At 46.9% G+C, this 15,407-nt stretch overlaps 1 protein-coding gene across 7 annotated transcripts in view; it reads right to left on the bottom strand.

Annotated features, from left to right (window-relative positions):
• Positions 1-15,407, bottom strand: part of Pcbp3 (poly(rC) binding protein 3) — a 223,477-nt gene that overhangs the window by 75,328 nt on the left and 132,742 nt on the right. Inside the window, exon 1 of one of the 7 annotated variants that reach the window (XM_026381283.1) lies at positions 12,506-12,612. The exons of the other annotated variants lie outside the window; for them this stretch is intronic. The gene's annotated coding sequence lies outside the window, so the exon portion shown is untranslated. Of the gene's footprint in view, positions 1-12,505; positions 12,613-15,407 lie in introns of those variants that run through there. 7 annotated transcript variants of the gene reach the window in all.

Here is a 15,407-nt window from a genome sequence, read left to right as displayed (position 1 = left end):
GCCTCCACCACTGGTCTGCAGGAGCAGGAGCACCAAGTGAGCCTGGCTGGGGAGCCTCAGGACTTGCAGTCCTTGGCCCTCTCTGTCACTAGCGGAGGGCCTGGAGGCCCCTTCTCTCAGGTGGCACACTCAGGCCCCAAACTCACAACCATGAACGTTTTAGAGATGAAGAAGTGTCAAAAGCTGGGGTGAGTGTAGCAACAGGCTGCACATGGGGCCTTCCGTCCCTTGTCCAATGGCCTCAGAATTCTGTAGCCAGGATGGTTTTTTTCACCAGAAGAACTGAGAATCCACTTGTCAATAAAATATGAGGCAAGAGAAAGGACACACCAATCTGTATCTGGAAGACCCCAGAGTTAAATGGCCAGATCCCTGTGTGCTCTGCCAATGGCAAAACCACAATGGAAAGGGGCAAGCCCTGCCAGGTCACAGCAGCAGAACACACTGATCCACACCCCAAGAAGTGAGGTTCCACCCAGAAGTACAAAAATGGAGCAGCTGACCTCAGGGGTCAACACACCGACTGCAGGAAATCCACAGGAAGGGCACAGAAGGGTGTGACACTGGGACAAGTGCTTCAGAGCAGGAAGAGAAATGGGAGCTGGGGTAGAAAAGAGAAGGGTTCAGGAAGAATGGACTTGAGTTTCCCACATGAATAAAGGAACACTGAGACATCAGAAGGCACACTGATTAAATCCCATCTCTAAAAATACAGTTTTAAAACAATATGAATACTGCATTTGCTGACCAACAGAAAAAGGATGCTTCCTAGAAAAGAACCAGTAAGGGATGGGGTTGTTGTTCAGCAGCAGAGCACTCCCTAGCAGGTACAAAGCCCTGGGTTCAATCCTCAGCATCACATAAAAATAAATAAACAAAATAAAGGTATTGTGTCCAACTACAACTAAAAATTAAATATTAAGAAAGAAAGAAAGAAAGAAAGAAAGAAAGAAAGAAAGAAAGAAAAGAAAAGAAAAGAAAAGAACAAGTAAGCCCAAGCCTCATCCCTCAACACACCCTTCCCTGCTACAGCTGGTGCAGGAAACTGTGTGCTTTTAAAAGAGAGAAGACAGGCACAGAAAATCCTTTGTGGCACAGGACTGCCTCAAAGTGAATCCCATCAGCAATGACAGAACCCCACGGCAAGATGGGGAGTACCAATCAGCATTCCAGGACCGAGGCAGAAGCAGATGTGAGATCACTAGAGCAAAGACCTACAACACTGTAAAATGCAAATGGAGCGCTAAGGCAGACAAAACTGGGAGCTGCTAAACAAAATCTAAGCAGAACTGAAGAAAAGGACAAGGCCTGGAAATAAAGACTGTTACAGGGCCCAAAGGGGAACCGTTCAATTGACTGTGCAGGGAGCACTGGAAGCCATCCAGAGAAAATGAGGCAGAGCAGGTAGCAGCCATCAAAGAGAAGTACAGAGCACCAGGCAAGAAGTGAAAGGAGAGCCAACACTTAAATCAACCCTTACCAAAGTTTTAGGGGAAAAAGACTCACAGTGAGAAGGTTTATCCCACACCCGTGCAAACCGGCCCATGGTGGTGGCCTCCAGACAGGCACGGAGACCAGTGAGACAGAGAGAGGGTTCTCTAGCACAGTGTGCAGGCAGAGGAGCAGCGCACTCGGCTTAGGCAAGGACTCCGACTCCACAGGCCAGAGGGGCCATGTCTTCACAAATTCCTGAGGACAGCGTGGCCGCAGGGCCTCCTCTCAGTCAGACAGGCCTTCAAAGCCTGCGTTTTAGATATTCAAAATCGTAAGCAATGCCAATGCAGTTGTCATGGGCTTTGTGAGAAGTCTGCTAAAAGACAAGCTTCTGCAAACCAAGAAACACCTGAAACAAGAAACAAGTTTGGCAGAAACAAGAAAAAGCCTTTGTGGATCAAAGGCTGAAATAAAAACTGGGGTGATAAGAGAAAGATTTGGGGGATAGCTGTTCTTAAAAGCAAATACAATATGGGAAGCAGAGGTGGATGAACAGGAAAGAAAGGGGAGCAGAGAAGCTCACGGACCATGGCATGGGGAAGAGGTGGGAGCAGCAGTACCTCCAAGCTGGCAGCAGGGAGAAAGGTTAAGGAATAGCAGCAGGGGCTCGGGCCCACAGAAGGTGGTATTTAGCCAGGACTCTGTGCCTACCAGTCCTGAACCCACAGCTCATGACCATAGGTGAAAAATATTCAGAAGAGACACTGTCTTTATACTGGGCACAGACAGCCTTTCTTCCTCTAAGCAATACTGTGTAACAACTAACTATCCACATGGTGTTTATGCTGCACTAGTGCCACAAGTAACCCTGAGACATGTAAAGTGTATGCGAGGCTGTAAGCAGATTCTATGCAAATGCTGAGCTGTGTTGCTCAAGCGACACAGGCACATGTGGATTTGGTATCTGTGGGTCCTGGGACTACTTTTCTACAAATGCAGAGGAACAAATCTAGACGGAGGTAAGAAGCCAAACTGTGCAAGTGGACAGAGCATTCAAAGGTGCAGGAGTCCAGATTAATCACCTTCTCCTTATTCTTGCCACATGGAGCTCTCCAGCCAAGCTGAAGGCTCTCCTGGTGGGTACCCTGCAATACTGATGGAGGGAGTGGCAGAGAATGTACCAGAGGATCCCTTCATTCCAAGTTGGGCACACATGGGGCCACATGAAGGGGTTTGGCAGGCAGGGCACCCCCACCCCAACCATCCAAATTGTAGAGAGTCCTTAGGTCTGGGATGCTCTCAGGGCTCTGACAAAGTGTCAGTAGTCAACATAATCAAGCACAAGGCTTCCATGAAGTGGGGGCACTTGAGATGGCTAAGCCTTTACTACATGCAGCAGTATCCCTCCATTTCAGAGGGACAGGCCAGCCCAACTGAAATAGCATGGTCATGTGCACACCAAGGAGACTGTAGGTGGACTGCAATTTGAGGCAGAAACCCCTGGAAGTAAGACCAGAAAAGCCAAGGGAGGGAGATAAACACAACTCAACTACTGGCTCACAGGCCCTGGCAAGGGTGCACCTGGGTACTGAGGGCATATGGCAGGAGGGTGACCCTAGGGAGCAGTGGAGCTGCATCTAGACGGAGATAAGAAGCCAAACTGGATAGGTGTTTGTGCAAGCCTCAGAATGGGGGCAGTGCAATCCGTAAGAAGCAGAGCTGCAAGAGGGTTTCAGAAGGGCTGGGGCTGGGGCTCAGGGGCAGAGTGCTTGCCTGGCATGAGTAAGGCACTTGGTTCAATTCTCAGCACCACATATAAATAAATAAAAGGTTCACTGACAACTTCTTAAAAAACTTTTTAAAAAAGAGGGTTTCAGAAGAGCCATGCTGTATTATGGTGTGTAGATATGTACTTTCTGGCGCTGGTGCAGATACAGGCTGAGGTGCAAAGGGAAGGACAAGAGGTCAGAGGGGAGCTCTGGGATGACGGGCACTGATTGTGCATGTGTGGTGAGGAGGCACCCAACTAGGGGCATGCAGGAGAATGAAGGGACAGTGGCCACAGTGCAGTCAGGAGACTGCGACTGTGTGTGATGAGACAAACCAGCCTTCATCCATCTGACGGGAGATGTTTACACACGTCTCTCAACTGCAGTCCACAGAGGTATAGCCCCCAAGGTAATGGCAATATAGAATATAAGAACAACACCCAACATGGTAATGTGTGTCCCACAGTGTGTTCCCTACAATCAAAAGCTACACAATCGCCTTAAACTCCCAGAAACAAACTAAAAATGGACAATTCTTTAGCTCACAATCCAGTTTCAACAAATTTTGAAGACATGGATCAACAGACTATGCTTTCTGACTACTAGGAAATTAAATTAAATATCTCTAGAAAAGACAACTTCATAATTTTGGGGATATATACTTTAACAGGGTTTCTAAATAGGAAATGGATGGAAGAAAGTAATGAAGTTGGAAAACAGATCCCAACAACACAATTATTGCATGCCCAAATCAGCAGTAGGGCCAGGTACAGTGGTGAGTGCCTGTAATCCCAGTGTCCTGGGAGGCTGAGGCAGGAGGATCACAAGTTTAAAGCCAGCCTCAACAACTTAGCAAGGCCTTAAGAAACTTAGTGAAACCCTGTCTCTAAATAAAAAATAAAAAGGGCTGGGGATGTAGCTCAGTGGTTGAGTGGCTCTGGGTTCAATCCCTAGTACCAAAAAACAAATAAATAAACAAACAAACAAATAAAAAACAAAATGGAAAATAAGTAATAGGCAAATATAACCTTACAATACAACTTTACAGGAAAGTTTATAGCTTTAAATGTCTGTATTAGGAATAAATAGTAGCAGAATATTAATGACAGTAAAAAAATCCAACAGGGAATTCAGTGTCTACAGAAAGTAGAAAAGTAACAGAAAAGCAAAGGAAAAAAAATATCAATGGAAAAGATCAGTAAGTACAGGAGTTGGTTATTAAAGTCCCACGTTCAAGATTGGGGACACAGCCCAGTTGGTAGAGTGCTTGCCTTACATGCACAAGACTCTGGGTTCAATTGCTAGCACCACCAAAAAAAAGAAAAAGAAAGAAAGAAAGAAAAAGTCCCATATTTATTCAGTTCTGCAAATATTTCAAAGAAATTGACACAGGGTATTAGAACAGGTTGAAAAATCAGAACATATATAATTCTACTAAAATATAATTCTACTGATACATATAATTGTTATATGAGTACATATAACACTCTGTTTAAGTTTTCACAGGTGTTCTGCAATTGGGATGAGGGACAGAACGAGTTAAAGTGAAGTCTAGGTAGCACACAGCCCTCTGAGGAGTTTGGCCAAGGAAAGCGACTAGGCAGCACAAGGACAGAGGTCACCAAGAGGAAGAGGACGAAACAAACAGAAAGACAACACTGCCTGACCTCCCCATTCTGCTGGCCACAACTCTGGACACTGTGCAGAAAAAGGAAGTCCTAAAATGGGGAGACCAGCAGTGGGCTGGCTGGGGCCCTTGGACCTCAGGGATGATCCAGGAATGGGTTTATTGCTCTTGGTTTTGCTATTGTCCTCCTGCATGCTGCAGACAGGTCACCAGAAAAGCTCACCACCTAAAAATGCCAAATGGCACAGAATATAATTAATAAATATTAGAAGTCCCCCTACCCCCTCAAAAAAGGCTGCTCTAAGTCAAGGACCAAGAAAGGGGAAGCTAGTACGTCATAAATTCCTTTGATAAACCCTTCCCCACACCACACAAAGATCACACACCCGGTCAGAAGAGGGCAGTGGGAGCCTGTCCCTCTCTACACAGTCACAGGCTCCCTCCCCACCTGGTGTCTGTGAGGAAGGAAGGGTCCTGGATCTCCACTCCAGCTTGCTTGTAACAAGGTGTCCCTCCCCCAGGTCTTGGCAAAGGCTGTCTAAAACAGATTTAGATAGAACAGAATCTCATATGACATATCGAAATTTCTAGGATACAGACAACAGTCACATCTTAATAAAAACTAGGATCATCTCAATGTGAATATATGAAAAGAAAATGAACTCAGGCCAGCACTGAGATGACAGGGGTGTTAGAGCTTTTGACAGGTGCTAAAGTGCACGTCCCCATGCCTCAATGAGCACCCTTGTAGCACATTCTTGAGAAAGCCTCAGCACACACACAGGGGACGTGAGTGCCAGCAGCACACCCGGACCCCACAGACCTGCCAAAGACATCGCTGGATCTCTGAAGCACTTAGGGAAGTTGGATCTGTAATAAAAAAGCTTAGAATTAGAAACCTCCAGTCCCCAGAGGCTTCACTGGAGAGTTCAACCAAACATTTGAATAACAAACAGCAAGTTTCACAGAAAGCACAACAGAGGGGTTCATCTGCCAACTCATTTTAAAAGGCTACCACACTGCCCTGATACCAAGACCAGAGATACATAAGCACAGAAAAAGAAAACTACAGACCAATCTCTCATGAACACATTTGCAAATGAATTTTTAAATTTCAGCAAAATGAGTTCAGTGACGTTCAAAAGACAGATGTGCCCACTCATTCAGGCACGCAAGGCTGATGCCATATCAAACACAATAATCCACATGCCAAGAAGCTGAAGCATAAACATGTATGAGCATTCTAATTGATGAATAAAATCGGACCAAATTCAGAACCGATTCATGGCAAAGGCTAGGAGCAGGAAGAGAAGGAAATCCTCTGAACTTCAAAGGAGCACTTGTCTTAGTTCAGGTTGCTGTCACAAAGTCCCACAGATATGATTCGTGAAATCCAGAAATTTACTTCTCACAGTCCTGGAGCCTGAAAGTCTGAGGCCTGGGGGCCAGGCTGGCTGGGTTCTGGTGAAGCCTCTTCCAGGCTGCAGACCTGTCTTCTGGCTGTCTCCAACTAGGACAGCTATTTCTTGGTGGGAAAGTGAGGGAGCACCAGGGTCCCTTTATCAGGCACTAATCCCTTCCTAGGGGCTCCATCCACATGACCTTGTCACCTCCCAAAGGCTCCACCTCCAATACTGGAGAGAAAAAATGTGAATCAAATCAACTGAAAATTGTGAAGTCCACAGGTAAAGGTATGAACCCGTAGGAACACAGGGAATCTTTTTCTCATGAGCCCTTTATGAAGAACCTGGTGTAAAATGGTTTTGGTGACCCAAGAGATAATTGAAAAGCTTTGCATAAACCATAGCGACAAGGGCCAGGTATATCTATAAAACAGGGCTAAATGATGGCGCTAAGGACCAGAGAATCATAGGCCAACATTAAGTACACTTAAAATAAAACTAATACAACCAACAAGATGGGAGAAGAGGTAGGAGAGGAAACGGAAACGAAGACAAGTGTGCTGTCAGTCCACAGCTGTGGAGCAGACTGACCGGCATGAAAAGAGAAGCCTGGGGAGGAGGAGGAGGAGTGTGGGCTTGTCCTAATGCTGCTTGCATCAGGAAGCTGACACAGTTATGTCAGGGACAGAGAAGGGTCATGTGAATCATTTAAACAGAAAATAGTGTTGAGTCAAGGAAAAGGTTACAAATTTTGCTAAAGATAAAGAGAAAAATGAACAACAACAACAAGAGCGAGAGAGAAAAGCTTACTAAGTTGAGGAACTCATTATATCCATATCTGTTTATCTTTTCAAAAGGAAATAAAGGAAAGATTTTAAATGTAAGTTACTTAACAAGGAGTGGCAGAGTTGAGTGGTGGGAAGGTCGCAAGCAGGCTCCTCTTAATGGACCATGAGTGAGTTTTGACTATGATCATGCAGTCAGTGTTCACATAACTGAAAACAAGAATTGTTCTATGTCCCTAAAAGCTAGGGACAAACCCTGAGAACTAAATACACGCCGAGTCAGTGCTACACCTCACAGAGAGAAGGCTTGTGAGACTCGAGCTCAAGCGTAGGAGTCCCACGGACACCCTTGGAGTACGTTACAGGGATAGAAAAAGGTGCAAGGAAACAGGTTAATCTTAATTTAGTTATTTATTGATAACAATAATATGGGTATTAGTTTTTAAACTATCATATTTAGGAAAAAGTAAATAAATAATCATAGTAATGATGAGAGAACAGAGAAACAACCATTAAAGTATTTTAAGTAAAAATCATGCAATCTTAAATATGAAATTTCATGATTTTCCCTTCTTTTAAATATACAAAAATTCCTTAGTTCTATGTACTAAAGTTATGAAAAAGAAGTGGCAAACCAATTGTGATAAGCAACCCTGGTGCTAGGTTGTGGGCTCTGATCACTTCTCCCCAACTGGCACAAGAACAGTTCTTTTAGGTCAACAAGCTGATTCTAGAGGCCTGAGATGGGGACACACAGGATGAGGCCTGGGACACCTTACGTGATGGCCAACCCAGTGGTAGAGGGGTCAGGCTGATGTAGCTCCTAGCTCCTGGGCCTCAGCATCAGTGAGGGGGAAACTATTAGATAGCAGGCTGCCGTGGGACGCCATGGAGGTTCTGCTGTGCCAGCATGCCTCAGAGTATGGCTGGACACCATGGTGAGCATGTGGTCAGGCCCTCAGGGTAGCCCAGACACAGGGAGGCAAGTCAGGAGGAAAAAAGACAGCGGGGAGGGCAGAATGAACCCAGAGACATTTGCTAAGAGAGCTGGGGCTGCTCTACAAGGGGTGGGAGGAGGAGCTGCCCTGTCAGGGCAGGGTGTATGGATAGTCTGCTGCTGTGCTGGGGCACTGCCGGGGCCCAGAAGAGAAGGGCAGAGGCACAGAGCTGCTTTTTATATACAACAGGGCCAGCAGCAGTGGCGACTGCTTCTTTCTAGTTCCTCTCCTGCAGGGAGCCTCACTGAGAAGCCTGTCCAGCACCATGCTCCCCACCACCCCCGGTCATATTCTTGCACTTAAGACTGCAGCCCAGGACACCCACCAAGGGGGTGGGTGTCCTGGGCTGCAGTCTCTCTGCTTCTAACAGAGGGGCTGCTCAGACCTCAAGGACCCTCTCCCAGGTTGCACTGAGAACACGTATGCACACGCACATGCGTGCACACACTCATACACACGCATGACACTCACAGACATGTCTGGGGTCTGTGACCCCTGTGGTGCCACCAGTGCAGGCTTCAGGGTCCTCACCCTCTGCAAGCCTAACCTGTCCCTCTCATTGACTGTTCTCTAAATGAACTTGCTATTGGTCATGCTGGGGTCTCATCTTTATGTACAGGGACAAGCTACTTGGTGGCATTACAGAGGGCTTCATCAAGAGCTTTCCATGGAGGGGTGCTCAGCTGTGGGGAGCCTCATGGCTCAGAGAGGACCTGGGCTCCGCAGGAAAGGCAGGCTCTGTGCAGACACAGAACCTGGTAGGCTTAAGCCTGCAGGGTCTGGAAGTGATTGGTCCCCTCGGTGAACATCTGCACAGATGCTGTGACATCACCACTGCCCTGGCCCAGGGCTGTTCTGAACCAGGGAAGAGAACCTTGAAATGTGGGTCAAGGGTCCACATGTACACACACCCTAGAAAGGGTCAGGGAAAGGCTGCCTCTCATCCCCCAGAACACAGGACAGTGCCTGGGGCTGCAGTTTCCCACTCACCAAGAGAAGCCACCTCTTGGAGTATGGAGGTGATGCTGAACTGGCGGGGCATGGCTAGAGACAACAGCAGGAGAGGAGGGCCACTCCACAGCAGGCAGGTGGGAGCTGAAGTTGTCACCCATTACCACAGACTAGCAAGACTGTGGATGGTCCCACCTGTGGAACACTGCAGAGCCGAGCTGGATCTCCATCTTCCCATCTGCGGAATGTGAGGGGAACTATCTTCCCTGCTTGGACATGTGCTGTGTAACCAACAAGGGGTGGGTGTCCTGGGCTGCAGATATAAGGGCTTCCAGGCTAGAAGCAGAGGAGTGGTGCACCTGGGCTGTCTATGGAGGCACCACCAGGCCAGGTGGGCATCTCAGAGGCTGCTCCCACAGTCGTGAACAGAAGCAAATGGAAATGCTCCAAAATTCTAATTTTTGCTTTGAAAGTTTAAAGGTTGTTACTGGCAACAAAACCCTCTGCTGTTTTCTCTGAAATATCAGGCTCATGTGGTTATTTTTCAGAAGAGCGTGGCATCTCTCCTGGGAGAAGCTGGGTCCAGACTGTGGAGAGTTGCCCATGGTCTCGGTCCCCTGTGCAGCAATGCCAGTGTCCCAGAAACAGGTTGCAGCATCAGCTTGGGAAGAGGCTGAAGACAACATGGACAAGAACACAGTTCACACAGCAAGTGGGGAACACATCATGCCCTTGTCAGTCATGGGGCTGGAGTGCCACTGGGCACCTGAGACATGAGCAGTGTGAATTCTCAGCCTACCCAGATTGGTTCCAAGTCTCCTTTCTTTTGAGGGGAGTTGGCATGGATTTGGTAATCTTCCCTTTTTCTTTCTTTCTAAATGTTCTGGGTCTTTCTTTAGGCCTCCTATACCACTGGACTTCTCTGAGACCCCTCTGAGTTTTGTTTAATAGTCTAATTGAGGTTGATGATGTACATAAAACTACACATACTTAAAGTATACAATTTGAGTTTTATATGCAAATTTTTATATTCTTCAGTCCTAAAATTTTGATTTGGTTCCTCCCTACACTTTCTAATACTTTATTGAGACTTATAATTTTCTCATTTGTTTCCAGTGTGTTTATAATTGCTTGTTGATACACTTTTGCTATGGCTTCTTTAAAGGCCATGAGATAGTTTTAATTTAGGTGTCATCTTGTGTGGGTGTCTGTTGATTTCCTTTGGCATCCACTTGAGGCTTTCCTGGTTCATAATGTTACATGACTTTCAACTGAAACCTGGACAAACCTTCTGATATTATAAGACTCTGATTTTATTTAAATTCCATGTTTTTGCAGCCCACACCCATTCCAGCAGGGAAGCAGGATGGATAGAGGTGTGGTGCTCCATTGCTGCTTTTGGGTAGAAGTCCAGGTTGTCATTTGGCCTCGGCAGGCAGAGGGGTTCCTCATTACGGCTAAGCAAGTGGGGCCTGGCAGCCCCACACTTGGACCTACTGATACAGCAATGGGAGAGGGCCTCTTCAGAGTTTGGCTCCAATGGAAACACAGGACATGCTCAGTCATGGGAGCAACTGGGGTGCTTCAACATAGGCCAGTGAGAATAGAGGCTTAAACTCTCCAAAAATCAGTCGTGTTTCTCTACTCTAATAACAAGCTTTCTGAAAAAGAAATTGATACAACAACCCTATTTACAAAGGCTACAAAAATAATAAAATACTCAGCAATAAATTTAACAAGGAAGTGAAAGATCTGCACACTGAACCATAAAACACAAGTAAAAGACACCAAAATGGAGTTTTACTTAGCCATAAGGAAGAATAAAATTATGGTGTAACTGGTAAACGCTCCAAGGTATCTGAATATTATGCCAAGTGAAATAAGCCAATTTGGAAAGTCAAAGGTCAAATGTTTTCTCTCATATGCAGAAGCTAGAACAAATAAGGGGGGGGAAAGGGAGGGAGCTCAAGAAGAGAGGAAAAAGGTTGAGGGGGACAGAGGAGTGACACGAAAAGGGAGGAACTGCAGAATGAAATTGACCAAATTATGCTATGTGTGCTATGAACACACATGAATACACCAAGCCCCTGAGCCCTGGCCACAATGTCAGCAGGTGGCAAGAGCTGGCACAGGGAAGGCCTTTACTTCCATACATCTTTATGGGGGACCCCCTAACTCCCATCTAGACTGACCCTAAGCCACACTCCCATTTCCCTCACCAGAAACCTGCCAAAGTGGAAGTTCATGGCTGCAAAGTGGGGCAGGCACACAGGGCCATGCCAGCTCTGGCCTGCTTCCTTCCCAGGGTCCCCTTCCTGCCCAAAGCCCACAGAGACCCTGGTGCTCTTGCTAGTGCTCCAAGGTATCTGAAAAGATGTCTCAATATCTGACCAGCTCTCTATGACAGAGCCCTCTGCAGTGTAGAAGCCGAGTGGCACAGAGGTTCAAGAGCATAGGCTTCCCCTCAAAGGCCACTCCCTACCCTCCATCTTGAGGGCAGGGTACAGGGCCTCTCTGTCCTCACCTGTCCTGCAAGTGGGGTCCCCATGCTTCTCAGTCCTTGCTCTGTCCCACATGTGGGGTCCCTACCCTTGTAGTCCTTGCTCTGTCCTGTGGGCAGGACCATATACTGTTGGAAACATGCTAAATACCATATTATCTCCATGATTCTTTTATAGGCTTCTTTAGGTTGGTACTTTTTTTCTCCCTGTAAAAATCTGTCATCTGCTGAGTCAGCATACAAATCTTAAGGGACCATTTAAAAGAAATTATTTTAAGTCATTTAAAGAAGAGGACAGTTCTTGCTGTGATTGATTAACAGCTCCTTGGGGGAATGTGTCCAGCTTTAGCCAGGACACTTTTAAAAAAATGAACAGAATTGGAGAAGGCCTCAGATAAGACTTGGAGCGCAGAGCAAGGGAAGGTGCACAGAGGCAGAGCTCAGGGTTGGCCACATGATGCTGGGAGGGACCGGTGGCTTCATTGTGAGAAGGATGTGTGCATAGGCTGGACCCTTCTCTGATTTTCCTGCGTCTAGAAAGGGTTGAACAAGAGTAGCTGGTCTCAAAGACAATTTGTGAGAATGACTGTGTGAGAGAGACAAACATTGAAGGGCGCCATGAAACAATTTCCAAGTAAGAGAGAACAAAGCTCTATTCTAGACTAACTGTTCTTCCAGATTTTGCATGTGGAATGGACTTCCTTAAGCATAGGACTTTGGGGTTAGCTCTTGGGAAGGGAGGCAGGAGAGTGGTGGGAGATCAGGGGACAGGAATTCTGGGTGGACAGACTCCCCAGGGAGTAGACCCTCCTGGGGTCACCTCTCCACCTCATTCTCAGTGCCCCCTGAATGTGCCCGATTGCAGTGCAATTCACAATAGCCACTTGTGGAACTTGGAGAACCCCAAGGTGCTGCCTGAAGGAGGAAGCTGCAACTCAGCCAGCAGCCCTGCAAGGCAGCGAGGAGAGGAGCCAGGGGTGGGAGCGGCACAGGAAGCTCATGATGTTTGTTTGCAGAAAGGTTGCTGCTTGAGGTTACCTGTCAGCTCTCAAACCGGAGCTGCTGGCCGAGGACAAGGAGGATCTCTCCAGATGGGGCCCACAGGATGCAGGGCATGGCCAAGGTCAGCACCCTGTGTGCTGGGAGGCTCCCTCTGACTGCAGCCCCAACCTGCAATAGGGCCGGCTATGCATCCAGGCAGTGCTGGCAAGTTCAGAAAAGAGTACTTCCAGTCTAGGTGTTGCTCTCTTCCCCGGAACTTCCAAACCTTGAAAAGGATGAGACTTGAATGTGTAAAATTATTGTCACTAGGTGGCAACAGAGCTCCACTCCCATGATCATAGTACTCAGAAAAATCCGACCATTTCTCAAAGAGGAAGTGTGCTTCTGGGTTTTGTATCTAACCCTGGGGTTTGAGACCAAGCCCACCCACTGCTTGCTTCTGTAATTCAAGTTTCACTGGAAACCCAGGCACGGCCACTCATTTATTTACAACCCACAGCTGTTTTCCAGCTCCCAAGAGGTGAGCGACACTACAAAGACTGTGAGGCCACAAAACCAATGTCCTTTCTCTGCCCCAGAAAGCACACGCAGGTCCTGCCTGGAGCAGGGTGCCCCTAAAACAGGAGGACATGTGATACGGATACCCCAGAGGCCAGCACCAACCCCTCCACGGGTATCGAGTCCCTTGTCCAGACTCAAGGTCTCAGCCATCCACTGATAAGAGCCCACAACTGAAGGGCTGGGTCCTGCGGGGTCCTATAGGGTCCTGAAACAACCTTACCATGAGCAGCAGCATTCTTCAGGACCCTCAGAGTTGCTGGGGAATGGGGGGGGGGAACACCCAGGCCTTAGAGACTGCTGGGTACTGGGCCTGAGCTCTGCCTATTCCAGGGCACCCAAACACTGTCACAAACCCCCAATTAAAACGGCCCTGTCTGCCTCACAGTGCACACATATGTTTGCACACCATCAGGCTGACATTTTTACCCAGTGCCTGGATATAAACTTGAGATGGAGGCACTTCAGAAGTTTCCAGAACAAACACTTTGGTTTCCTGGTCTCAGCCCAAGAAAGTGGGAAAGGTCAATTGCAATCCCTGAGAACCGCCCCACCCTCAGCCAAGACAGTGCCTGGGGAAAATGAGACAGCCTAGTATTAAGGAAGTCAGGGTTGCTAGGTGGTTTGGCCCATGACAACCCCTTTCCACTTCCACCATGAACTGGGGACCATGGTGTGCAATGGTAAACTCCTCTGGTCTCGGCCAAGCAATGTGGTGTCTATACTGCCTCAGATGGGCAGTTCTCCTGGGCAGTTCTCTTTACTTCTCAGTCCCAGCAGTAAAGAGGGTCCAGTCAGTTTGCTTCTCCACTGGAGAAGAGCAACGCACTGCTGTCTCCTGAAGCTCTTCACAAGACAGTCTTCAGGAACTCGGCTTTTGTTTGTTTGTTTAATAAGACTTTGTTTTTCAAAAGCAGTTTAAGGTTGAATTCCCATATATCCCCTTCCTCACCACAGCCTCCCCCTCCTCAACATTCCTCACTAGAGGGTAGGGACACCCAGAGACATCCAGAGGCCACCATGTACACACAGTCCTGCCTGGCATGGGCAGTCTGGAGCCCTTTCAGACTGGCTGCTTTCACTTACTGATAGGTTTTATGGCTCCTCCATGCTTGGTGGGACAGCTCACTTCTTTTCAGCAAGGTAATAGTCCCTTGTTTGGAAGCACTGCAGGTTCTTCTTCCACCTACTGAAGCACGTCCTGGTTGCTTCCAAGTTTGGACAACCAGGAAGGAAGCTGCTGTGAACATCCAGGTGCAGGTTCTTGTGTGCACCTAAGTTTTCAACTCCCTTGGGTCAATACCAAGGAGCACAACCTATTCTTATCTCAAGGTAAGACATGCTTGGTTTGGGCAAAATAAATAAATAGATAAATGGATAAATAAATTCATAATAAAACCAAGAAGGAAAAAAAAAAAATCCTGCCAAACTGTCTTCGCAAGTGGTGGTACCATTTTGCCTTCCCACCAACAGAAAATGAATTCCCATGGCTCTACACTGTCACGAGCATGGGCACTGTCAGTGCTCTGTATTCTGGCCATTCTCACAGGAGTACAGTGGCACCCTGGGGTTTTAATTTGCATTTCCCTAATGACATAGAATGTGGGAAATCATTTCATATGCTTGTTGGCCATATGTGCATCTTTCCTGGCAAGGGGTCTGCTAAGGTCATTGGCCACTTTTAATTGGGTTGCTTTATATTATTTATTTCCTAGATGGAGCCTTTATTGCCCTATCTCAGCACCAAAGGCAAGGGCTTCTTGTTTTCCTTTTCTCTTGTATGGTCTTCTAGGAGCTTTCTGGGTCTGTGCCCACTTCACTGCCACTGCTCTTGGGCAGTGGTCAGCTGGCTATACTTCCATGCATGTGTGCCTGGGCTTTCAGTTCTGTTGGTTTGTCTGTCCATGCTTTGCCAATACCAACTGCTTGACTGCTGTGGTTTTACAGTAAATCTTGGATTGGACAGTGTCAGTCCTCTGCCTTTGTTCTCCTTCAGTACTATGTTGGCTATTCTCAACCTATTGCCTTTTCAGATAAATACCGGAATCACTTTGTTGATTTACAAAAAATAACTTGGAGTTTCTGTTTGGATTGTGTTGAATCTATACATCTTGGGAAGAACTGACATCCTGACAACACTGAGTCTTCCTACCCAAGAGCAGGGAATATCTTTCCAATTATTTAGTTCCCCTTTGATTTTACCCATCAGAATTTTGTAGTTTTCCTTATATAGATCTCATACACATTTTTTAGACTTACCCTAAATATTTCATGGGGGTTGCTAATGTAACTATATGGTGTTTTAAGTTTCAAATTCTACTTGATCATTGTTAATAGGTGAGAAAGTAAATGACTTGTACGGTTAACCTTGTATCCTGCA

This window comes from Urocitellus parryii, chromosome 2, assembly GCF_045843805.1.
Source record: "Urocitellus parryii isolate mUroPar1 chromosome 2, mUroPar1.hap1, whole genome shotgun sequence".
Lineage (NCBI taxonomy): Eukaryota > Metazoa > Chordata > Mammalia > Rodentia > Sciuridae > Urocitellus > Urocitellus parryii.
This window is presented reverse-complemented; position numbering and strand designations above follow the sequence as displayed.